A 26,055-nucleotide genomic window follows, 5' to 3' on the forward strand; every position below is an offset into this window, starting at 1 on the left:
TGTGTAATTTCTAAACAAAATTTTAAAAATTTTCCCAAAAGCGCAGTTTGAGGACATATGTATGTTGGATGCAAGTCCATACTTTCTGATGTTATTTATTTGCGAATATTATTTCCAATAAACAAATTTTAGATTTAGTTTTGCTCCATGGGTGTCAATGTTTTTCAGATTAGATACAGAAGAAGATTGACCAATACACAAAAAGACAGTGATCAATAATGTTTAAAAGATTCAAATAATTTATTATTTAAACTATCCAGATCCAGTATATCCAAATATAAGTTGCAGTTTCTTTACTTTCGTCCATTAAGTCCTGGATTCATTGGAAACTTAAAATGCAATGATTAATATTTTCATCTAATTTTGCCATTTTGTTTTAAAGACTTACTGATATGTCAGCTGCGCTTGAACCGTACATAAGAGCCAGAACGGCAAATCCCATAACCATTGTTAAGAATTTCATACTGTTTTCTTTTTTGTCTAACTCTTTTACAACCTGTTATTTGACGTGTAAGTGTTACTCTGATTAATAATTCTCACTTGAAGCCATTGCATTTATATCATTATTGACAATAGGGTCTATAAAAACAGAACTAATTTAAGATATTGTAGCTATTCATATGCAAAGAAATAATTCGTTAATTGAAATTTAGCGTTTTAATAGTCACGTACATTCGCAAGTAAATACAATAGAAATATAATATATTTAAAATGCCAGATACAGTCTTTATGAGATACATATTAAGTATGACATAAACTACTATGACGAATCGATCCAAAAAATATTTTCCTCTTTGTTAGCCTAGTATACAAAAAAGACGCATCTCTTCGTAGTCGACAAAAATATGCATTACAGCTATATTATTATTCTTCTACCGGTTTTTTAGTTGGTTAGCCTGAAGCACGGTGGATGACGTAGGGGATGAAAGATACCAAGGAACGGTCCTGACCGGCTTTAGCATGGCAAAGCCCAGGATTTATCCTGGTCCCTCTTTCATCTAAAGTGGGCACTGACCTCTCCGTGGTGTCACCCGTTAAAGGTAGCGAGCTAACATCTGCCACGTGCACCCATTAAAACGTTAAATGTTGGGTTTAGGCGTTGGGTTAGTAACCCTCCTCTAGAAAAAAAGCAGCCTACTATGAAAAAACGAAAGAAAAGAAAAACAAACCCCTATAAAGTTGACGAACCCCGAAAACATTTTAAGGACCATGATCTGCGAATCTGCACCTGGAATATTCGCAATTTTTATAGAGAAGATGCAGTTTACGCATTGGCAGATGTACTTGAAAATTACAAGGCCGACATAACTGCCATACAGAATACGATGAATACGATGGATTGGGAAAGGTGTCACAGCAACCTAAAGTTGACGCACTGTAGTATAGCTGCAATGGCACAAAGCATGAGTTTGGTTGTGGATTTGTAGTTGGTCGGAGGTTAAAACATCTGTTCTCCAGCTTCACCCCAATGAATGAAAGACTCGCTGCAATACGGATAAAAGCAAAATTCTTCAACATCAGCTTTATTTGCGCTCATGCTCCCACTGAAAAAAGGACGTGCAGACCCAAGATATATTTAACGAGCGCTTAGAAGAAACATATGACCGTTGCCCTGCCCATGACATTAAAATTATTCTCGGCGATTTTAATGCCAAAATTGGAGAGCAGAATATCTTTGGCTCAACAGTCGGGAAATTCAGTCTCCAAAGTGAAACATCTGACAATGGTATGAGGCTGATAGACTTTGCAGCTGAATCGATATTCTTAATTAGACAGCGGAAACCTATGCAAATGCATATATGGTTAGGATGGTCATAGATAAAATCTTATTAGACAGAAACTCGTTTTATCACAAAATAAAACGAATTAGGCCCAGACATTTTTGGATATTTTGCATATCGTGCATATTTTGACATATTTTTACATATTTGCATAAAATGAGCATATGCAAAACCATATGCAAAAATATATACATGGATTTGTGATCTAAAAATCCCCCCGAAATTGCTTAAATGTGGTATTAAGTCTCCGTTAGGGGTATGAAACTTTAAACCCGAAATTTGTCCGCATGGGTCCACGTCTTCGTATAGCAACCATAGAACGGTACCTCCCGATTTCCGATATTTTGAAGGTTGTGTCCTCAACATCACACTTAAATGGCTGACATTTTGTATAAAGTCTTCGTTGGGAATATAAAACTGTCCACCTGAAGTTTGTAATTATAGGTCCACGTCTTCATATAGCCCCCATAGAACGGTACCCCCGGATTTCGGGTACTTAGAAGGTTGTGGCCTCAATATCCCTCCGAAATGGGTGAAATTTGGTATTAAGTCTTCCTTAGGGTTACAAAACTTTCCACCTGCTTTTTTGGTATAGGTCCACGCCTTGATATAGCTTCCATAGTACGGTACCTCCCGATTTCCGGTATTTTGAAGGTTGTGGCCTCAATATCCCGCCAAAATGGCTGAAATTTGGTATTAAGTCTTCCTTGGAGGTAAACAACTTTCGACCTTAAATTTTTCGGTTTAGGTTCAGACCTTCATATAACCCCCATATAACGATACCTCCCGATTTTCGGTATGTTGAAGGTTTAGGCTGTGGTTATACATTTCTCTATTTTATTGACTTGTCTGAAAAAACAAAAATTGTACATACAAACATTTTTGTATCTATTATTGAAATATTTGTTGCATAAGAAAATATGTAAAATGCAAAAATTTGGCATATGCAAAAAGTTATGCATTTTGCATAATTTTGCATATGTCATATGTTTCGATTGCAATTTAATCAGAAGCCAAAAATATGCCCAGTCCCAAAATTTGACATGAATCGGACCAAAAATAGGGGTTGCATAAAATTCCGCCGTCTTTTCATAATGCACCTGGCTGTATGCAGATCAAATAACAAATAATGAAATTGATCATTTTGTGATAGATGGAAGACAATTGCTTAATGAAAGCACTCCTCGTCCCGCTAACATATCAGCACAATGGCAAAATATTGCTCACTCCATGCAAACAGCCGCAAACTCCACACTTGGATACTAGAGACCTCCACCAAGGGATCCATGATATGGCCAGGAGTGTCGTGATGCTACCGAAGGGAAAAATGCCGCATATAGGGCTACTCTACAATCAGTAGCAACACGTAGCGCACGAGAGTGGTATTGGGAGAAAAGGAGAGATGAGAAACCTCTTTTGCGCAGGAAAAAGAGATAAATAGAAAAGCGGGAGTGTGAAAAAATCGAGATGTGCAGGACCCAGAATGAACTCCGAAAGTGCTACCAAAGAGTGAAACATCAAACTGATGGCTTTGGAACTGGCACATCCTCCTGTAGAGACCAGCAAGGTAATCTGGTAATTAATAAAGATAGTGTGCTAAGGATATGGAAAGAGAATTTTTCCAAACTGTTGGTATCCAATAGTAGCGAAGTCGACGAAGATACCACAGATCCAATCCCAGAAGGTGGTATTGAATGTATACCACCCGGCCAAGATGAGGTAAAGACAGCAATAAACCGGCTGAAGACTAATAAGGCAGCAGGAGCTGATGGCCTGGCAGGAAGAACACGTACCCGACGATTGGAACCTGAGCATCCGGTGTCCCGTCCATAAGAAAGGATATGCTCCAACTATAGGGACATAAGTCTTCTCCCTATCGCCTACAAGATAGTGTCAGGGATATTGTGCGAACGACTAAAGCCCATTGTGAACGAAATAATTGGACCATACCAATGCGGCTTTAGACCTGGCAAGTCCACCATTGACCAAATATTTACCCTGCGGCAAATCCTGGAGAAGACCCAAGAGATGCAGATCTACACCTACCACCGTTTTGCCAATTATAAAGCAGCCTTCGACAGCCCGCTACGTTAAAAATAATCCAAGCCATGTCTGAATTTGGTATCCCCGCAAAGCTCATTCGGCTTTGTAAAATGGCTCTAACTGACACAAGATCTTCAGTTAAAATAGGAAAGTTTTGTACCAAAAGAGGTTTCAGGCAAGGAGACAGCCTTTCGTGTAACATTTTCAACATCCTGCTAGAAAAGGTTATACGAGAGGCAAACGTCAAAAGAAGTGGCACAATCTACACCAATAGCAACATGTTGATGATATAGACATCATTGCTGATGATATAGACATCATATGACGATCAGTGAAAGAAGTAACTGATACCTTTATGAAGGTCGAAGTAGAATCTGCTAAAGTGGGTCTGGCGGTAAACGGCGAGAAGACCAAGTTGATGGTGTCGACACGCAATGCATCCATTGAGATCGGACCAACTGTTGAAGTTGGTTCCTATAATTTTGAGGTAGTAAATGACTTCGTATACCTCGGCACCGCCGTAAACACACCAAACGACATCAGTTGTGAAACAAAAAGAAGAATTGTATTGGCCAACATATGCTACTTTGGCTTAAGTAAGCACCAGAGAAGAGCGCAAGTAGCTGATTTTGACACTCATAAGCCACATGCTGAAAAACAAGCGTATGTGCGGCTTGCTACTCTAAAAAATAAATGCAAGTGTTGCTTGCCATTCTCAAAATATGTACGAGTGTGGCTAGCCACTCAAAAAATAAGTTGTTTAAAAATGGATATTTTTTGACACTTGCGTATGCTTTGCCAAGTAGTTTTAAATACGCAATAACAATTTCTGTCCTACTTTTTTGCTCATTGCACATCAAGTATTGTTTTCAACCCTTGTAATTCAGCCGATTGTCTCGTGCTCTCCGAGAGAATGAGAGCTAAGATCACTGATTTTCAAACGTTAAAAGAACATGCAAAAACACACATAAGTGCTGTTTTACATTTAAGCGATTTCTCTTACGATTTTTGGTCTCCTCTTTGTGGTGGTTATTCTTGTTAGGCAGAGTTGCAAAACATAGTAAGAGAAATTGAAACAAAATTTAGTTTTGCAATGAATTTTGTGCATAAAAAATCATTTAAAGCATAAAATGATTATTTGTTATAAGCATTTTAAAATTTGTATAACATATTTTTATAAAATACCTTCTTTTTACATTAAGTATTTTTAACAAAATGTACACTTGGTACCATGTTACAAAAAAATGCAACCCTGTGTGTGAAATTTACGAAGATGAGCAAAGAGGAGACACAAAATCGTAAGACAAATCGCTTAAATGTAAAACAGCACTAACATTTCAAGCAAATAAAGAAAAGCATACACAAACGAAACAACAACAAATAAAATTACAATTGTTTATTTTTTGTAGTGTTGTGTGTGTGCTTCCACTTGATAACCCAGCTAACATTTTTTTCCGAATTCTTTGCGAATTCGGTCAGAATCTCTGCACAAGTTGCCGATTCTGATGCCGAATTCTTTCCGAATTCGGTACAAAAGTTGTATGGACGTGTCCACCGAAATCGGAAAGAATTTTCTAAGAAAATTCTAACAAAATATTAGAGTTTCGCAACGAATTCGGTCCGAATTCGGAAAAAAATTCTGGAAAATTCGGTGGAAAATTTAGATTTTTTGAAGAAAATCGGTCCGAATTCGGAAAGAAATTCTGGAAAAATTCGAAGAAAAGATTAGATTTTCTGGAAAAAATCTGATGAAATTCTTGGCCGCTGACGCCTTTGATATTGACACACAACACAGAACAAATCCCCAACTCAGAAACAATTCTCTTTTAATGCGCTATTTATGGATGATTCTAATTTCAAACGTCCTAATGATTTACCCTGTTGTTATCATATTGTGATTAATAGTAGAAGAATGTGCACGAGTATGTTAAAGCTATCAACACTAGCTTGAATTATTATATGTTGCATTTATATTAAAACAATTCAAAAACTGTATATGCGAATTTTATAAAAAAACACTTTGTTTTTCGACAACAATCGAACAAAAATATCCCTTAGAAAATCGATTAGAAATCGGAACGAATTCGGAACGAGATTCTTATGGTTCTTCAGAAAATGTGCAGAGATTCTTAAAAAAAAGTTTTAGAAAATCGGTACAATTTCTAGAAAAATATTAGAGAAATCGACAAATATATAAAAAATCTTCAGAAAATTTCGGAAAAAAATCGGAAATCAGAGCCCTCGGAAAAAATTGTTGGCTGGGAAGTCACTTGGCAAACTATCTACGATTGCGAGTTTTGTAACAGTGCAAAATATGATGAATACTTGTTTTACTTATTACGCACAAGCAACGGTCTTGATGCGTCGCAAGTATTTTTGGTGGTGGTGGAAAAAATACCGAGTGCGAGAAAACACATGCGTTAAAATAGCAAAAGGCCCAAAAAACTTGTGCGTGCTCAATTGGCTTACGGGGGCAAGTAACTCATTGATGATCTCTGGTAAGCACTTTAAAAACAAAATCACAACTCGTCAAACAAAAATAAGGCTTTACAAAACAATGATACTACCGTGCTGATGTATGGTTCCGAAGCCTGGGTACTTGCGCAAGCAGATAAGGCAGTGCTTGGCGTGTTTGAGAGAAAAATTCTTGAAAGATCTACGAACCGATCTGCGTTGACGGTGAATATCAACGTCGTATGAACCACGAGCTGTATCTGCTATACAACGACATCCGTATAGATAAGTATCGAGATGCAACGATTGCGTTGGCCTCGGCACCGCCGTAAACACAACAAACGACATCAGTTGTAAAATAAAAAGAAGAATTGTATTGGCCAACAGATGCTACTTTGGCTTAAGTAAGGACTTTAAAAACAAAACCACAACTCGTCAAACAAAAATAACGCTTTACAAAACACTGATACTACCCGTGCTGATATATGGTTCCGAAGCCTGGGTACTTGCGCAAGCAAATAAGGCAGTGCTTGGCGTGTTTGAGAGAAAATTCTTGGAAAGATCTACGAACCGATCTGCGTTGACGGTGAATATCGACGTCGTATGAACCACGAGCTGTATTTGCTATACAACGACATCCGTATAGATAAGTATCGAGATGCAACGATTGCGTTGGCTAGGCCATATAATAAGAATGAGCGATGATAAACCCGCTATTCCAGAAAGCGAAGCAGCAATCAGAGAGAATTGGAGATCTTTTCTTAGTTCGGCTTATGGAACAAATGTTCTGTGATGGACCAGTGATGATTTCAGTGCGTTACATACAGAAAAACAAACTTAATATACCCTCCATACTATGGTGGAGGGTGTAATAACATTTAAAGTAAATAAATCATCACCAGTCACACTCATGAATAACAAGAAAATTAATATTAAAATAGGAGCGAATGTTTTATTTAAGTTTTTTCTGTTAGTCTCTGAATAATTACTTAGTCGACAAACATGTATGTAAATACTGTGCTAACGCAAAAAGCAAATCATTCTGTAATATCTAGGCAACAGAAACAAATCAATATGAATTTTTTAACAGCAGTAACAGGTTTTGCAGTTCTTGTCCTAATGTACGGATCCAGTCAAGCCGATCGTACAGGACTAAGTTTGAAGACGTTGTAGTTAATCAACCTAAATTGCCAATATCTTACAGTTCCCATGCATACATGGCGGCCTATGTCGTAAATAATAAGATATGAAATATGAACACTGGAATATATTAGTAAAAAATAAATTATTACAGCAGATTGAAAAAGAATAAGATGTTTAAGATAAATATGTACCTTTGTAGTCCATTCAAAATAGATAAACAAAATGATAAAAAGAAAATAAAACATCAAATATGTGAATTGTGTAAGAGTTCTAAAATAAACTAGTAAATAAAACTACTAAGGATACTTTAGTGACGATTTATAAAATAGTCATAATGAAACAGAAGTACATAACACTGTGCTACACGTCAAAAATGCGGGGTTCTCATGCACCGAATCGGTTTCGTTGGTGACGAATATACCTATGTTTTTTTCCAGATCACTTCGTCAAGTGGTAACTTTAGAGAAAAATGCATTTCTTTAATTTTCAACTTTAAACAGGCATAACTTTTTGATTTTACCACGGACTTCTATTATTTTTTCTTTCATTAAAGTGGTCGAATGTTACCTTTCAAACAAGTCATACAAGTCGCTTATGAAATGACTAAGTTACTGTGGTTGATGTGTGAAAAAATGCATAACAACAAGAAAAAAGTATCAGTCGGCTTGGCAGACAGAGATATACCCTCAGAAAAGAAGTAACACACAATACTTCTGAGGTCTATATAATACGATGTACAACGTTTGGACCAAATCCGTTTCTCAATTGGAAGGTTATCTTTAGTACTACCCAGTTTAGTTAGTGCCTTTACGCCTTTTTGGGGCTTTTGCGCCATTATGCCAAGAAGTATCCTTTGCCCCTGAAAAAACATGTACCGTCGTAATGGGGAAAGTTGTTAGAAAAAAAACAAAGGGATTCGAAGAAGAAGCAAAACGATTTGAGAGCAGGCCTTAAACTGCACTCTTCACAAATCTTGTGTGGGAAGTGCTCGAAGCGGTGGACATATATAGTTCATATTGGAACCTGATCTACATATGTCCCGTAGAGATATTACGATACGAAAAGTATCGGTTACAATTTTCCCGAACATTTTAAAACTTTTGTGAGTGAGGTACCTGAAGAAGTGAAAATGAAGAAAATATTATCAACGCCAAATTTTAGACCGATTCGGCTGATCCGTTCTAGAGTTCTCCAACCACTACTCCTTCAGATACCTCCGCCACAAAATATGGATTCTATCGGTCCACTCCGAAATTTCGGGAAAATTCAGTTTATGACCTGCTCTAGAATCGTTTTGATTTTTGTTGTAACAACTTGTATTCGCTGCCCCCATTACGACGGTGCACGTTTTATAAATGGCAAGACCAATCTTCCTGAGAAAATAGTCCCAAATTTAATCCGAAAGTTTTAAAAAACCCCTATGACATGGTGCCATAGGGGTTTTTTAAAACTTTCGGATTAAATTTGGGTTCTATGCAGCGCGGCAGTAAAACTTTACGTTGATCGATTTGATTGCAGGAAGGCAGAAAATTGGTTGGTTTAGTTGACGATCGAGTTTATTGCAGCAAGGCAGAGTATGAAACGTAACTAATAAAAGCGATCAACAAGAAAAAGTTATTTGGCATCATATCCATACATATTTGTTTACATATGTATGTACATACGTAAAAGCAGAATTGTTCTCTTACTGTCTCTGCTGGCGTAGCTACCACTGACCGCTGATTCGTTGGTTGATGTGCATACATGCATTAGAAAACGCATCAACAACAACAACACTACGCAACAGAGTCAGTAACACAGATCAAAGTCCAACCACTGCACAGTGGTCGCTGCCATTGGCCAAAATTAAAAAATGAAAGTCTAATTTTTGGTACCAAATGTGTTCGTATCTACTACTAACATGTTAAATTTCTCTAAAATAAATTTGTTATGGATTACTTCTTACTGTACTCTTTGAGAATGGCACCAAAAAAGAGAAAATTTAGCAGGTTGGATTTCTAGGTGAATTCAGTGCAAAAGTTAGGTGAAAGTAAAATATCAATATCAAACTAAATGAACTCTATATTGACCAAACTTAAATCGAATATTGAAAAACAATGTATTAACTTAATTTTTATGCAGTTTTGTGTTTGTTAATTTTTGGGATTCATTATTGAATACGTGTGTTGACTAACGGACTATTGTAATGTCATTTCTTCAATATAATTCAATTTCATGTAAAGTTTTAATTATGTTCCCCCCTTTCCCCCTAACGAAATTTTTTTTTAAAGATCAGGATTATATTTTTCAAACTTTCAGCTGCATCTTTCCGCATCTTTGGAACTGGTTCCCAAAATACTAAGGGTACATTTCAGGGTGTTTTTGTAATTTTTTCAAATGTGCAGGTGATACATTTCAGCTTTTAAAATATAAAGAAGAGGCATTTTGAGGTTCAGTTATATGAAGGATACGTTAAAATGTGGTCATCAATGTAAAATTTGAATTTGAAAAATTCAGCTATTTTGATTGATTATTACGGCTAGAACCCTAAAAATACCGAATGTTGGGCGGTACCTATTTATGGGGACAAAATCAAAGGGTGGACCTACATTAATCGACAATTTTCTGGGGGTGGCCTACATCCACGAAAGATTAAATGGCATTTCGGCCATTTCGATTTAATAACTTATATGAAACCCTCAAAATTCCGAAAATCGGGCGGTACAATTACATGGGGACCCTATCAAAACGTGGACCCAGTTCAAAAAAATTTTGCTAGAAGGTTTTCTAACGCTATGGAATACCGATAGCCAAATTTTAGCCAATTTCACTGAAAGATGTGGTCAAGACCCCGAAAATGCCTGAAATCAGGGGGTACCGTTCTATGGGGGCTATACCTACAATTGGACCTATATTGAATTTTTTTTGCTTCTTTTTATTTGTGTTGCTGAACTAGCCTTTACTGACATTTTCGTATTGTTATCTGCTCAGGAAGTATTTTTGGCCGCTCTTCCCATACAAGTTCGACCACAGTGCACTGTTGGTACTTACGCACATCTGATGGCCTTGAAATCGACGGACACGATTAACAAGTAAAAAAGTATCAGTCGGCTTTGCCGACAGAGATATACCCTCAGCCTGTGTATATTGAAACCATTTTTCCCAAAATACGTATGTATTTAGGGGGTTTTAAAAATATTGGGCGTTTGAACAGACAAAAATATTGATTAGGATTAAAGATCAAAAGTTTTGCGGAGGAGATACTAAAAGGAATGGATCGACATTGACCGTTATGGAAGTGGATCTCCAGCCACAACATATGGTGCCATAGGGGGTTTTTACACTCTTAGGACTTGCCCCTAAAACTACTTTTACCATCGTAAATGAGGCAGCGAATGCAAGTTGCTTCAACAAAAATCAAAGTGATTCGATATCAGGTCTTAAAGTGAACTTATCCGAAATTTTGTGTGGGAGGTACCGGATGGAGTGGACAAATATAGTCCATATTTGAACCTGATCTATATCTAGTAGATATATTAGGATGTGTAAAGTATAGACCAATTCGGCCACTACCTTCAAGAGTTACCGTACGAACAAATTTTCCGAAAATTTTTGAACTTTTGTGGGGGAGGTACCTGAAGGAGTGGACCGATATGGCTTATCTTCAAACTTAAACTATGTTTGGACAAAATTTTACTAAGGCCATATTGTGGACCGAATCGGCAGATCCGTTCGAGAGTTATCTTGCGCTCCAACCACCTCACATGGTGTCATAGGGGTTTTTGCAACTTTCATGCTATTTTCTCAGGAAGTATGGAATTGCCCCTGATGAAACTTGTAACGTCGTATTGAGGGCAGTGAATACAAGTTGCTAAAACAAAAATCAAAGCGATTCGAGAGATGGCCCTAAACTGGATTTTTCCGAAATTTTGTGTGGGAGGTACCCGAAGGAGTGGACCTATTGAGACCATATTGGAACCTCATAGTACTCTGGTAGAAAGTTTACGCTATACAAAGTATGGACCAAATTGGTCACTCCCTTCAAGAGTTATCGTGCCCACAAACTTTCCGAACATTTTCGAAATTTTGTGGGGGAGGTACCGGAAGGAGTGGACCGATGTAGCTCATCTTCGAACTTAAACTAAGTTTGACCAAAATATTACGAAAGCCAAAATTTGAATCGAATCGGTTCATCCGTTCGAGAGTTATCGTGCGCTCCAGCCAGCAGGACAGACAGACAGACGGACAGACAGACGGACGGACATGGCTAGATCGACTCCAAATTGTCTGAAACACATTTCGTCCAAACATACTTGGGGTCTAAAACCATTATTTCGATGAGGCACATTTTCATCGTATCAAAGTGTATACGAGCCCTAACCACTATTAATTCGTACATCAGATATTTTTTCACTGTTTAACATGAAACTTAATTAACATCAAATATATGTCTAAAGACAATAGATTTTCATAAATTTTTGTAGGATTCATTTTTCAGCCACAATAATTAACTGGTAAACTTTTTTCCATCGATTGGAAAATAATTGTGGCCTGTAGAGCGATTTCGGAAAATTCGTTTTTGGTCCCAATACAAAGTTCTATGAAAAATAAAGAGCGGCCAGAGAGCACGGGTTATCGTTAACCGATCGTCATAAATTTTTGTAGAGGTCATTTTTTAGCCACAATAATGAACTGCTAAAGTTTTTTCATCGATTAGACCATAATTACGGCCTTTAGAGAATTTTCGTGAAAATGACCCCATACAAATTACTATGGAAACAAAGTTCGCTCAGTAGATACGGGTTAACGTTAACCAATTCCCGTAAAATTTCACATATAAGGTTTTTGGATCAAATCGAAACAAATTTAGGTGGTAGGAGCTCCAAAATAAAAGTATTTTGTTTTTTACGGGTCGCCCTTATATACATACTTTAATAACACATTGTTGAAATATGCTCTGTGTACGAATTAATAGTGGTTAGGGCTCGTATACCCTCCTTTGCCTAAAGGCTGAGGGTATAAAAAGGGAATGGGCAAAATATTAAAATATTAGACATAACAAGGAATTAGGGATGCCAGTTATAGAAATATAATACATATGTGGGGAACATTATAATTTAAGGGAAAATTATAAAAGAAGTATTTTTATATGGGAAAATAAACAAATAATAAATTAAATGAAAGTAATGTCGATTTGTTCTCCAACAATGTGCAAAGTATGGACCAAATCGGTTATTCCCTACAAAAGTTACCGTGCGCACAAGTTTTGCGACAATTTTTGAACATTTGTGGGGGAGGTACCTGAAGGAGTGGACCTATATGGCCCATCTTCGAACTTAAATCGAATCTAGACAAAATATTTCGATACCCAAAATTTGAACCGAATCGATTGATCCGTTCGAGAGTTATCGTGCGCACCAGCCAGACAGACCGGCAGACAGACAGACGGACGGACATTGCTAGATTTACTCAAAATTGTCTTAAACAGATATCGTACAAACATACTTAGGGTCTAAAACCATTATTTCGATGAGGCACATTTTTAGCCTTAAGGCTGAGAGTATAAAAATTGTCCGTTTTTGTCTACGTGGGGTTAAACCCCTAAATGAATGTAAAAAGTGTACAAAACTTTATGAAGGTTCGGTTCAGGGAACACCGATTTTAGAATTGAACACAATAACATTTGTTATTATTTTTTTTCCAAAATGCAATGATATGGTGTTTACGTCGTGATATCTCATAACTAGATCCTCAAATAAGTTATCGCTATTAAATACTTGAGTTTTGTTTCAAGATCCGTCCATGCATTAATTTTTTTTTTTTAGTTTTGCGATCAGTTTTCGATCTTTCAGCAATGTTCAGTTATTAGTTATAAATATGAGTTTCTTACAAACGGTTATGGGTATTGTTGTCGTTATGATATTTGACAAACTTGAAAGTTTGTATCGAAGTGAGTATTTCTACTTGTTTCATAATACCAAAAGACAGTATTTCACATATCTTTTTTTACAGTTCCTTATTAATAAAAGGCAAGCAGATAGAAAATAGAGGGAGCAATGTGAAAAAGTATGTATATAATTTACAGGAAATCCTTAAAAATCCTAACTTATAACTTCTTCCACACACATATCCTTTATTCCATAGGTAATGTAACAAACACTTTCAAAATTATTCTCTACCTCCAAATTTACAATTTGTAAGTTCAAGATCATCACTAGACTTATCCATTACACTAATGTAAACAAACAAACAATGAAATAATACAATTGGATTAAATATAACTTCATTGCAGTGAAAACCCCCACAACAAATGTGAATGTAGAGTTACATATGTTTTATTACAAATTTAATTAAAAATCTTCACCATCAGTCAGTAATCAAACTTCAACTCAGACAAAGGCTCGCACACACATACACAGTTGATGCTAGGCAATAAAAAAGTCACATTCCAATGAAAATTTTTCGTACACCTCAGCAGGAAAACTTGAAGAAAAACGAGTTTGAAAGAAACTCAATTTAAATGAAAATACTTTTTCTCTTTTTGAGAATAACCAACAAAAGTCTATGCAGAACTGTGTGAGCAACAATGAAGAACATATGTTCTGAATGTTGACAAACAAATAAACTTGAATTTTAAACAGAGCACTCTTTCCATAAGGATAGAGTCTTCCAACAAGAAAAATTAAGACGATTTTCCTGTGAAACTTAAGGGAAACAGGAAAAACAAACCAAACAAAAGTAGCAGCAGCTCAAGTAACAATTAAAATATGCACAACATAAGTAAATACTGAATTTCTTCATTTACCTAACATCCTAGCATGAAGTTGTTGAATTTATCTCAAAACACTTGTAAATATCCTTAAGGACTTCTACGACTTCTTAAGTTGCTGTGTGAAGTAAAGAAACCTTTTGCTTCTACACAGAAAGTCAGACAAATTACAGTCGTATGAGTAAGGCTGTAGCTGAAAAGTATTACCGGAATGTTGTACAGGAAGGAAATGAGGTAAAATGTGTATTGTGCGTGTTTGTGTGTGTGTGTTATCACAATAAGAGTATGTCTCGTGACTGTTACTGCTCTTACGAAAAAATCGTCTATAAAGATGTCGTCGATGGAAATGAACGGTAACCAGAAATTGCCAAAATACTTAGGTAGTTAAAAAGATGTTGTTGAGTGGCATGATTCGAACGTGGTTTCAACAACCATCACGAAGTGCTACTCTGAATTGTGTGCATTGTCGAAAAATTGTATCTGCTTTCCAGTGTGTTTAATAATGGCACTGCACTGAGAGAAATTACTAAAAGTAGAAACGAATCAGTCCGCTTTTCGCCGGCTAAATACAATAAAAATACAACAACCACAGTGATGGACCTAAATGGCAGAATATTTTAGGTAATAAAAAATATTTGAAAGTTTCCATGATAAATTTGTAGACATTTGTGGGGTAGAAAACATAAACAGTGCTCCTAATTGTTTCAGTAACGGATCCAATCTACATAGTTATCACGAACGGAATCCATAATCCTCATATATTGCCACTTAGGTGGGGTTTTTTCAAGCCTTGTACGAGAAATGCACGATAACGTTTTGGCATAACAATGTAAACGCGAATATTTACCATTTTTTTCTTAAGTAGTCTCCACACTTTTTCATGCGCTAAAACCAATTGTTGAATCACTTTTTCCACTCCGATTGAGACACCTCCAAAACATGGTTTTTGAACGCTTTAACACAGTCGCAGTTCTCAGGGAGGCATTCTGACGGGTTTGAATATTTGTTAAATCGTGTTGCACTAATATTCTGCAGTTCTACACCTGACTGCTAACCCCATACGTTCCATGTACGGGTCATAGAGACAGGCTTAAGAGAGTTAGGTCTGTAATGAGCAGACTGGTGAAATAGGAAAGGTAATCCCCCACCACCACTTTTGGTGCGATCCTTCTTCAGTACGTTATAATCATCACAACGCTGTAAGCTGCAGTTGTTGTTGTAACCCCTACAGGTAAAGATTGCATCGGTAGAAAAAGAATCGGTAGAAAAAGAAATGTCGCGACTTAATATTAACTGCGGCCAAAAATAGCAGAAGTTATTGTAGGTGCATCAGTTTCGGTACACGTACCTATTATTGACTTACAATTTACAGGACAAAAAATTAGGATGATCGCTCCAGGTTTTGATATAGCCCCCATAGAACCGTACCTCCCGATTTTCGGTATTTTGAAAGTTTTAGGCACAATGACCAACCGAAATTACTCAAATTTGGTGGTTAGTCTTCGGCAGAGGTATAAAACATTCCAACAGAGAATTATGGGTGTAGGGCCACGTTTTGATATAGGCCCCATAGAATGGTACCTCCCGATTATCGATATTTTGAAGATTTTAGCGTCATTATTACACAGAAATTGCTGAAATTTGGTATTTAGTCTTCGTTGGGGGTATAATACTTTCACCTTAAAATTTGTCTGCATAGGTCCACGCCTTCATATAGCCCCCATAGGACGGTACCTCCTGATTTTCGGTATTTTGGAGGTTTTAGTCTGATATCACACTGAAATGGCTGAAAATTGGTATTAAGTCTTCGTGTGGGGCTTATAACGTTCCACCAGAAATCTGTCGTATAGGTCCTCGTCTTCATATAGCCCCCATAGAACCTTGCCTTCTAATTTTCAGTATTTTAAATGTTGTGGCCTCAATATCCACCCGAAATGACTGAAATTTGGTGTTTAGACATCATACTTTTTGTGAGCTTATTTAATACATCAAAATCTTGTCTATATATGAGAAGTTTCCTTTAAAAATATTTTTTGACCAATTAATGGTCAAAAATGGTCCATTTTCTTTTTTTTTTTTTTTTTGTAAAAAATCGAATTTTGAATTCCGCTGTTCACCATTTTTTAAAAAATTGATAATTGTAAAAGTATCTATTTTTGAAGCAAGATTATTAGGTACCTTATAAGTCCACAAACATATATGATTATCGGTTCATTCGTTTTCGCGCTATAGCCAACACCGCAAAAGGCTTTGCTAAAAAAGGGGGTAACCCCTGAGTGAGGTGGTCGCTGAAAAAGAGAAATAACATGTTCGTCTGCAAACCTCTGCAGCTGGAATCTTTATACGTTCGTAGTACTCACTTTTCACAACTCAAACAGCAAATAATATCGATATACACTTTTATACAATTTTTCCCCACTCCACTAATTTTAAAATTTGGTTCACAAAATCGATTTGCTAAGTTCCACAGACTTGGGTGGCTGCAAACACCATATGATCACTATTTACTCCCAAACAAAATTAAATCTATGTTTATTACATCCAAAGCAACCTTATGAATTTATTTTAGAACAATAAATTACTTTAAATATTAAAATTTTGGACCAGAATACAAGTTATTAATTTAAGTAAAATAAGGACAAAAATACACATATCCAAATCAATACCATAATCCTTCAAATTGAAATGTTTACTTTATATTCTCATCAATAAATTTGCATTTCGAAGAGGTGCCGTGTGATGTGCGGAGATTGGCCATATTTTGGGCATGTGTCTGCTATCTTAGGAGTCAGGAGGGAGGGGTAACTGTTAATGTACCTAGAGATGTCAGAGCGAAGTTGAGATATTATTAATCTGATCTCCCTAGGTAGGACACTCTTATCCCCTCTTATGGGCTGGAGTCTTCCACCGAGCACAACACAGCTTGAGTATGACGAGATGTGGTGCTCAACAACCATTGTGTGTGCCTGTTCGAAGGCGCTTTGGATGCCATCAATTGATGAATTATGGGGTTTTGGAGGAATGTTTGGAAGCTCCTTACAAAAATCTTGTCTAATTGGCACGAGTCTTTCGGAGGGGGGTCCGGTGCAGCACTCATGGATTAGGTGGACCAGTTTATTGCATATTATTGTGTGTTGTCTTTGTAAAAGGGTGCACTGTGGTTTCACCGGGAGAAGCATAGTTTCATAATATAGGTGGTCTTCGGGGGCTTTGAAGTGGCATCATGTGGTTTCTCCATTGCCTATCACTGATCCCTGGTGACCATATAGGAGCTGCATAGTCCAAGAGGGGACGACCTATGGCTTTGTAGTTGGTCAGAATGGTCTCTTTGTCTTTCCCCCATGTGCCACCTGAAAGTGCTTTAAAGATTTTGTTCTTTTTCCCATATTCCCAGCCATGATCTCAGCATGTTTACAAAAGAGGTACATATAGTCAAAAGTTACGCCGAATATCTTGGGGTTCTTGATTGTTGGGATGACCAGTCTGCGGATATGGATATCTAATTTTACGTTGACCGTTTTTGTCCATGATGTCAAGATGGTGGCTGACGACTTGGGGTGCAGATAGCTGCAGATTATGGTATTCGAAGAAATCTTTGAGAGTTGGGAGGTGACTATTTATATGTGCCTCTATGTCTTGAATGTTCCTGCCAGTGGGCACTACCGTGCAGTCATCAGCGTACGATATTAGGTGGACGTTATAGGTGCCACCGTGGTGCAATTGTATGCACGCCCGCCTTGATCGCTGAAGGTCGTGGGTTCGATTCCCCGGCCAGGCAACATCAAACAATTTTCGGCGGTGGCAAAATACCCCTCAGCAATGTTGGCGACATTTCCTGAGTATTTCAGCCATGTAGGACACGGCGATAAACAGTAGGTCCCATATCATTGAGCTAATATGAATCGGGGTGCACTCATTGATATGAGAGAAGTCTCCCTTATCCCTTCAGGGATGTAGTTATGCAGTGATGTTTCCATCACGCCTTTCAGGAGAGTGGCATGGTTAACAGTGTCAAAGGCTTTTGACAGGACCAGAGCCACTAGTATCGTTCTTTTATGTGGTCTCTGGCTATTCAGTCCTTGTGTTATCCTTGTCGTAGAGCTCCTTCCAGATCTGAATCCGTGCGGTAGAATAATAGACTCGAGAATCTTCACGGCTGGCGATAGAAGAGTGAATTGCCCATGTGGGCAGGTTTGCCTGGTTTCCCCTATTTTTCCATTTTCCACATGTCTGGGACCTAGAAGGTGCTAATATATATATAAGATGTGTTCCTTTACTTACCTGAGGTTACCATTTTTACTATTTGTTTCCTGCAAAGAGCTCCTTAACCCCAAAAAGTAGTACAATTGGAAGGAATTTTTAAGAGAGTGAGAGAGGAGAAAGAGCAAAAATGCCTTCTCTTCTACCACAGGCTACCAGACAAATTTCATCAAGTAAAAAATGGTAGAACTGGTTTTTCGATAATTGTTTGACAATTATTTGACAATGAAGAAAAAATTAAAAAAAACAGAAGAAGACGGTGAACGCTGACAAAACAAAATTAAAAACTGTGAAATAAAAGAAGAAAATTGAATTTTTATGTTTCTTTTTGCATTGCTATCATTTTCGTTCCTTTACTTTTTTGGTAAAACTGTTCATGTGAGAGCAATTTTGACAGTTTTCTCTTGTACAACTTTTACCATTAAACAAGTAGGAAAAGCGTTAAGTTCGGTCGGGTAGAATTTTTTATACCCTCTACCACAAATTTCAGCCATTTCGGTGGATTAATGTGGCTACAACCTTCAAAATACCGAAAATCGGAAGGTACCGTTCTATGGGGGCTATATGATGGCGTGGAGCTATACCTACAAATTTCTGGGGGAAAGTTCTATACCCCCAACGAAGACTAAATACCAAATTGCAGCCATCTCGGTGTGATAATGAGGCCAAACCCTTCAAAATACCGAAAATCGGGAGATATCGTCATATGGGGGCTATATCAAAACGTGGACCTATATAAACATTTTATGGTAGAAATATTTCTTAGCCTCTGGAAACACAAAATGCAAAGTTACAACAGATTCTGTTGTCAAATGGGACTAATACATTCAAAATATATTAAAATGACGCGTACTTTATATGGGGCGTTATATGGGGGCTATACCAAAACGTGGACCTATATAAACCAACTTTGGTAGGAATATATCGATGTAGAATTGCACGCTGATCAAGAATATATATATAGTCTGTGGGGTCTACAATGATTATTTCGAGTAGTTACAAACGTAGTGACAAACTTAATATACCCCCATCCTATGGTGGAGGGTATAAAAAGTAAAGGAACAAAGCTATAGATTATAGGCGCAGGCAAGTTAGTTAGCGTCTGTTGTCTAATGTGCTTCAGCATCGGACAACATGGCTTCAGTTCTTGTTGAGTTTGGTTTCCTGCAGCGCCGCGACCATGAAATTCTTCCGACTCAGAAATTCACTATTTCTTCGATCTTACCTCGGAGTCCGTTGCAATTAAATTGCAAAAGGATGAATTTTCAGGGATTGAAACAACAATGGCTGGTGTTGAGTACTGCGTGTGCGGCTGCTGTTGGGGGGATTGCGGGGAGTGGGGTAATCTGACGACGACGAATCACTGGGGGCTGTGATTACGCAGCATGCATAGCCCCTGTTGAAATCCCCCTCACTACCAACATCTATTGCATCTCACTGATGTTTTGATTTTGTTGAAGATGCGGATGTGACAAGCCGAGCACAAATATATTGGTCCTGGGTTTCCTCCATCCTGGCACGGATCAAAAGAATCCAGAGCAGGCATTCCGGGATATGTTGCTCCCAACACAGAAAAGCGATACAAATACAACAGGTGACAGCCGCTGGCCTTCCGACCGCGTGTTGTTTGGTTCCAGTTTAATCCAGTATCGAAGAACCCTCCGCCGTGGGATTGGCGTTGCCGATCATCAGCATGAATTCCATAAGCAGCACAGGACGACAACAGCGCTGCACGCAATCTCCACATATATTTGTCAAGGACTCAACCAGAGACCGCCGCGTGATAGAACAGTGATGGTGGCGCTTGACTTATCAAAAGCCTTTGATACAGTCAGGCACTCCACGCTGTTTGAGAACATTGAGCAGACAACTCTCCGGTCAAGGTTGAAACGTGTGGACGCTAGTCGTACGTGGAATTCAGGAACAAGAAGTCCAAACCCCGTAGAGTGAAACAGGGAGTTCCCAAGATGGGGTGATATTTCCGGAACTGTTTAACCTCTACGTCTCCTGTATTCCGCCCTGTCCAGACGGCATCGAGATCGTAACGTATCCGGATGATTGCACGATCCTGGCGTCAGGTACCTTCCCTGATGACATCTGTGAGAGACCGATCCCACCACCTTTTTCCACGTTCACCACATGGACAGCGCAGTTTGGAAGAGAATTGAATATCGTGGTCGACAGTGGCAGAATTCCGACCACAAATAGCCACAAAATTTTAGGGGTCACTTTCGATACTACTTTCAAGTCGTGCGCTCACGCCACAGCTATCTGCGACAAATTGAAAAGCAGGAACAAGGTCTTCAAGTCCCTAGCCGGCAGCACTTGGGTTGCAGATAAAGAAACCTTGTTAACCACATATAACGCGATAGGTCGGTCTGTGGTAAGCTATGCGGCTCCAGTTTGGTCCCCTGGTATATGTAATACGAAATGGAAAAATATTCAAACCTGTCAGAATGCCGACCTGAGAACAGCAACTGGGTGCCTCCTCAAGTCTTCAGTGGGCCATCTACATGAGTTGGCAAAGATTCTTCCAGTAAAGCAGGAAAGGGTGTTACCGTGAGAGCCATCCCAATCACCATCTGCTGGCTACGCCCGACACATTGAGGCATATCAGGAAGGATATTCATGCTCTAAAGAGGGAGGTCCAACAATATAGGAGATAACCTCTAAATCAACAGGCATATCAAGCAGGTTTAAATAGTATTCATACGGATGCAGTTGCTAAGGCCATAAGCAAATATAGTGTGAATAAAGTCCTCGGAGTACATCCTCCATCTAAAGCAGCTGAGGAGCGTCAGCTGCCACGATAAACCAGAGTAGTTTTGGCTCAACTACGCTGGGGATATTGCAGTCGCCTAAATTCTTATTGGCCGGAAATCGACCGCGCCGTGCAGGACAGCTGCTCAGTATGCGGTATGGGCCCGCACGGCACAAAACTCCTCTTCAACTGCACCGCCAAACCTACTCATCTAACAGTGGATCTGTGGTTACATCCCATCGAAACAGCCCCTTTCCTTGAACTGGAGATAGACCCAGAGCCAGATTGAACAGAGGAACGAACATACAAACAAAATAATAAACACTGTTACAATAACAACAACAACATGTATTGCTTCCTTCGTTCTTAAGATGTTTTCTGTAAAGGCACATTTCTCGATTATTTGGCCACCCAGAGCAGTTCAATGCCAAATGAGATTTCAAAAAAGGAGACCGCCCTTCTCTTCAGTCTTCTGGAAAAGGTTGTATGAAATAAAAAAAATATGCCGAGTTCGTTGACGTAAAAAGTCTAGAAAGAATCTGTCTAGCATCTCTCAGATCTGGTAAACAGATGCTACTTCGGACTAGGTAAGTAGGTTAAAAACAAAAACCCTTTTTTCTTCTTTTATCGAAATAATATGCCGAGTTCGTTGACGTCAAAAGTCTAGAAATAATCTGTCTAGCATCTCTCAGATGTGGCCAACAGATGCTACTTCGGACTAGGTAAGTAGGTTAAAAACAAAAACCCTTTTTTTCTTCTTTTATCGAAATAATATCTTCTTTCTCATGGGGGAGGTTACTAATCTGACGCTTCGACGCTAGTGAACGTACGAGTAATGTCATGTAATTTTATCACCTTTATCTGGTGTTCTTACCTGCACTACAATTAGATCAATGAGGGACCAAGGAATATTTTACTGTCTTCCCTACGTTATCCTTATTTTTCAGTGTAAATCTAAAGTAATCGCTTTTTATCATCTCAACTTATTGTTGCATTGGCAAAGGTAAATAAATTGTTGAGTTGTCAGATTTTTTTTTATTCCTAAAAGGAAACTTAGTTACAGAGGCGTAGTAAAATTTCATATAATAAGCACAAAACCAAATTTTTTGCATCAACACAAAATATCTAAACGTCTCTGCTTACGGTCTACAGCCCTTCACCAATTTCGCCATCTATTCCGTAACATCTTTCGTGTGTATTTTGCCCCTTAAGATGCTTACTGGGATTAAAGAGTCACTTAAGTTAAATGCATTGAAAATGAAGCCAAAAGAAGCGTGTAAAAATATTTAAGACATTTCACGTTTGTTTACAGTTTGGCCTTGTGTATTGCTCGATGTTGTTGTGGCGTTTTCTTCTTCAATGCTTCATGTAACGTTCCGTTCCATGCCTTTCATTCATTCAACGTTCATCACTAATGCTTCATTTAAAATTCCATAGAATTTTCAGTAGCATATTTTTACCGAATTTCAGATATTGCAACTGTTGTGTGCAGAAAGTGAAGACGAAACAATCTTAAGATGTACGAGTATTTCCCCGTCAAGACAAGACCTGAATTGGTGAGTGGCGTGCAGGGGGAAAAAGTAGCCGTTTTATTTAATTTTGTGCTTTTGTGCATTTTTAAATGTTTTGTTGATTTAGCGGAATGTAAATTTCGTTTCAGTACTTTACTTTTTTTTCGTTTTCTTCACCGTTTTCATAAGATACGTGGTTTTTTGTTGCGTTCGTAAGGAAAGTAGAGTTTATTCCTTTAAATGGATTAACTTATCAGAGTGCGGTGAGTGCAAGAAGAAAATCATAGGAGAAGAACTCTGAATGAGGATTTATTTAAAAGCTTTCGCTTCCAGAAAAAGTGTGCGGTTTGTTTGAAAGAAATTAACAAAGATGAATACTTAAGCAAGGAAGGAAGAAATAACAATGATTTATTCGTTGGATTTTTACTTTTAACAAGTAAGTTAAATGCCACGTTTTGTGAAATACATATTAGGTATAACTTTTTCCAAAAACAAGAAAATCACAAGAATAACTATATTGCTTGAAAATTTGTATAATATCCTCAGCCTAATGGCTACTGAGAGTATAAACACTTTGCCAGGTTCAGAAATTTACCTCATTGAAATACTGGTTCTTTGACCCCCATATCTGTTAAGGCCAAATCCGTTTCAGACAACTTGGAGTCGATCACGACAAATCCATACACCTGTCTGGCTAGTTGGGATAATAACTCACGAAGGAAGTAATCTATTATGTCCAAACATTGTACATTGCAATATTTCTTCCAAACGTGTGTCAAGTTCACCGAAGCTCTGTATCAAACAAATCCTGCAAGTAGCACCCACAAAAAGTTCACATATTTCGCATAAGTGCACCGAAGGTAGTCCTTGTGGTGCTGATTGCAACGATGCAATTTCTTCGTGGACAAGACCATGCTTCCTAATAATTCTTTACACACACTGCTTACTTTACTGTGGGTAGGTAGCCTATGTGGTCTCTATTACAGCCCTATAATTTTTCCTGCACACTGACAATACTTCTTGTAACGATATGCTGTTTTTATACCCTCAGCATTTATGCTAACGAGGGTATATACACTTTCATAGGGACAAAATGTGTCTCATCAAAATAATGGTTTTAGACCCCAAGTATGTTTGGACGAATCCGTTTCAGAGTTGATTGGAGCTGATTTAGCTATGTCCGTCCGTATGTCTGGCTGGAGCGCACGATAACTATAAAACGGATGAACCGATTTGGTCTTCGTAATATTTTGTCCAAACTTAGTTTAAGTTCGAAGATGGGTTATATCGGTACACACCTTCGTGTACCTCCCCCACAAAAGTTCAAAAATGTTCGGAAAATTTATGCGCACAATAACTCTTGAAGGGAATAACCGAATTGGTCCATACTTTGCACATCGTGAAATTTTTGCCAGACTTAGATGAGGTTCCAATATGGAATCAATCGGTCCACTCCTTCGGGAATCTCCCACACAAAAGTTCGGAAAAGGTCAGTTTAGGACCTGCTCTCGAATCGCTTTGATTTTTATTGTAACCACTTGTATTCATCGCCCCCCATACGATGGTACAAATTTCATCTGGGGCAAGTCCATACTTCCTGAGCAAATAGCCTGAAAGTTGCAAAAAACCCCTATGACACCGTGTGTAGTGGTTGGAGTGCAAGATAATTCTTGAACGGATCTGCCGATTCCGTACAAAATTTGGCTTTCGTAATATTTTGTGCAAACTTAGTTTAAGTTCGAAGATAAGTCATATCGGTCCACTCCTTCAGGTACCTCCCCCACAAAAGTTCAAAAATGTTCGGAAAAATTGTGCACACGATAACTCTTGATGAGAGTGACCGATTTGGTCCATACTTTACACATCCTTAAATATCTACCAGATATAGATCAGGTTCGAATATGGGCTACATTTCTCCACTCCTTCGGGTACCTCCCACACAAAATTTTGGATAAATTCACTTTAAGAGCTGCTCTCGAATCACTTTGATTTTTGTTGAAGCAACTTGCATTCCCTGCCTCAATTACGGCAGTAAATGCTTTTTCAGGGGCAAGTCCATACTACTTGAGAAAGCAGCCCGAAAGGTGTAAATACTCCCTATGGCACCATAAGTAGTGGCTGGAGGGCTCGAACCGAATACTACGTTCGTCCACACTTTAGATATCGTAAAATTTCTTAGAATATTAGATGAAATTCGAAGGTGGTGCTCATAGGTCCACTGCTTCCGGTACCTCCCCCACAAAAGTTTGAAAATATTCGCTAAAATTGTACCCGCGATTTCTCATAGACATAGCAACCGATTTGGTCCAAACTTTGGATCTCTAAATATTGTCGAAACTTAGTTTATGTTCAAATTTGGGCCATATCTGTCCAATCCTTGTGGTACCACCCACACAAATGTTCAACATTTTTGTGGTGCCCTATGAATGGCCACGGGGATACCTTTGAAAGCATGAAGGACCTCCAAAATGCAAATGTAACCTAAAAAATTATGAACATAGATCCACCCCATATAACGGTACCACCCTATTTTAGATATTTTGACCTGCCCTCAACCAAAACACACATCTTTCCAAATTTTGAGCGTCCTATTTCAATTTGTGTGGATGCTAGAGTGATTACTACAGACGGACGGAGGAACGGATACGTATACTTAAAAAAACCAAAAAGGTAAAACACAAAAAGTGATTAACTCATATATTTCCACTATAATTTAGCCATTTCTTAACCGATTTAAAATGCGGATAAAGCCGCTTCGATTCTGGTCTCCGGGGAAAACATCAGACGAGGAATTCGCCATTTTCCAGTCGAAAAGCTTAAACGAGTCATTGAAAAGATGGATCAACGGACGGACCGTCTGAGACGTAGCCTCGGCCAATATTTGTTGGACATAATCTGCAAAAAAGTAAAAGTCATCGATTGTTATTTTAAATGATAATAAACATTCCCCATTCAATTTGATTTTTCTGTTTTTTTTTTTTATAAAGAAAATAAAAACCTCTAAATGGATCACCCTTTAGTTACTTTTCCAGTCGAAAATTTTGGTGGAGAAGTTGTTTGACCTCTGGGAAACGGAAATGTCAAATTATAGATAGTTCGGTCAACAAATGTAGCTAAATTCCTCAACACACCGAAAATCGGTAGTACCGTTATATAGGGGCTATAACATGGGCATATGCCCCTGAAAAAACTTTTACCATCGTAATTGAGGGAGCGAATGCAAGTTGCTTCAACAAAAATCAAAGCGATTCGGAAGCAGGTCTTAAAGTGAACTTATACGAAATTTTTGTGTGATAGGTACCCGAAGGATTGGACAAATAAAGTCCATACTGGAACCTGATCTATATCAGGTAG

The 26,055-nt window shown here is 38.1% G+C and overlaps 3 long non-coding RNA genes across 3 annotated transcripts; 2 read left to right on the forward strand and 1 right to left on the reverse strand.

Annotated features, from left to right (window-relative positions):
* Positions 1-216: 216 nt before the first annotated feature.
* Positions 217-612, reverse strand: LOC141391228 (uncharacterized). Its single transcript, XR_012409595.1, has 2 exons — positions 389-612; positions 217-329 (listed from the first exon to the last, which is right to left on the reverse strand). It is a non-coding gene; the product is annotated as an uncharacterized lncRNA (long non-coding RNA).
* Positions 613-13,251: 12,639 nt separating this feature from the next.
* On the forward strand, positions 13,252-13,711 carry LOC141389458 (uncharacterized). The gene is made up of 3 exons (XR_012409052.1): positions 13,252-13,350; positions 13,413-13,466; positions 13,545-13,711. It is a non-coding gene; the product is annotated as an uncharacterized lncRNA (long non-coding RNA).
* A 9,322-nt stretch (positions 13,712-23,033) lies between these two features.
* LOC141389459 (uncharacterized) lies at positions 23,034-25,662 on the forward strand. Its single transcript, XR_012409053.1, has 2 exons — positions 23,034-23,137; positions 25,419-25,662. It is a non-coding gene; the product is annotated as an uncharacterized lncRNA (long non-coding RNA).
* The last annotated feature ends 393 nt before the right edge of the window (positions 25,663-26,055 follow it).

Source organism: Musca autumnalis, unplaced genomic scaffold (genome assembly GCF_047663935.1).
Source record: "Musca autumnalis isolate F117 unplaced genomic scaffold, ASM4766393v1 scaffold_1, whole genome shotgun sequence".
Lineage (NCBI taxonomy): Eukaryota > Metazoa > Arthropoda > Insecta > Diptera > Muscidae > Musca > Musca autumnalis.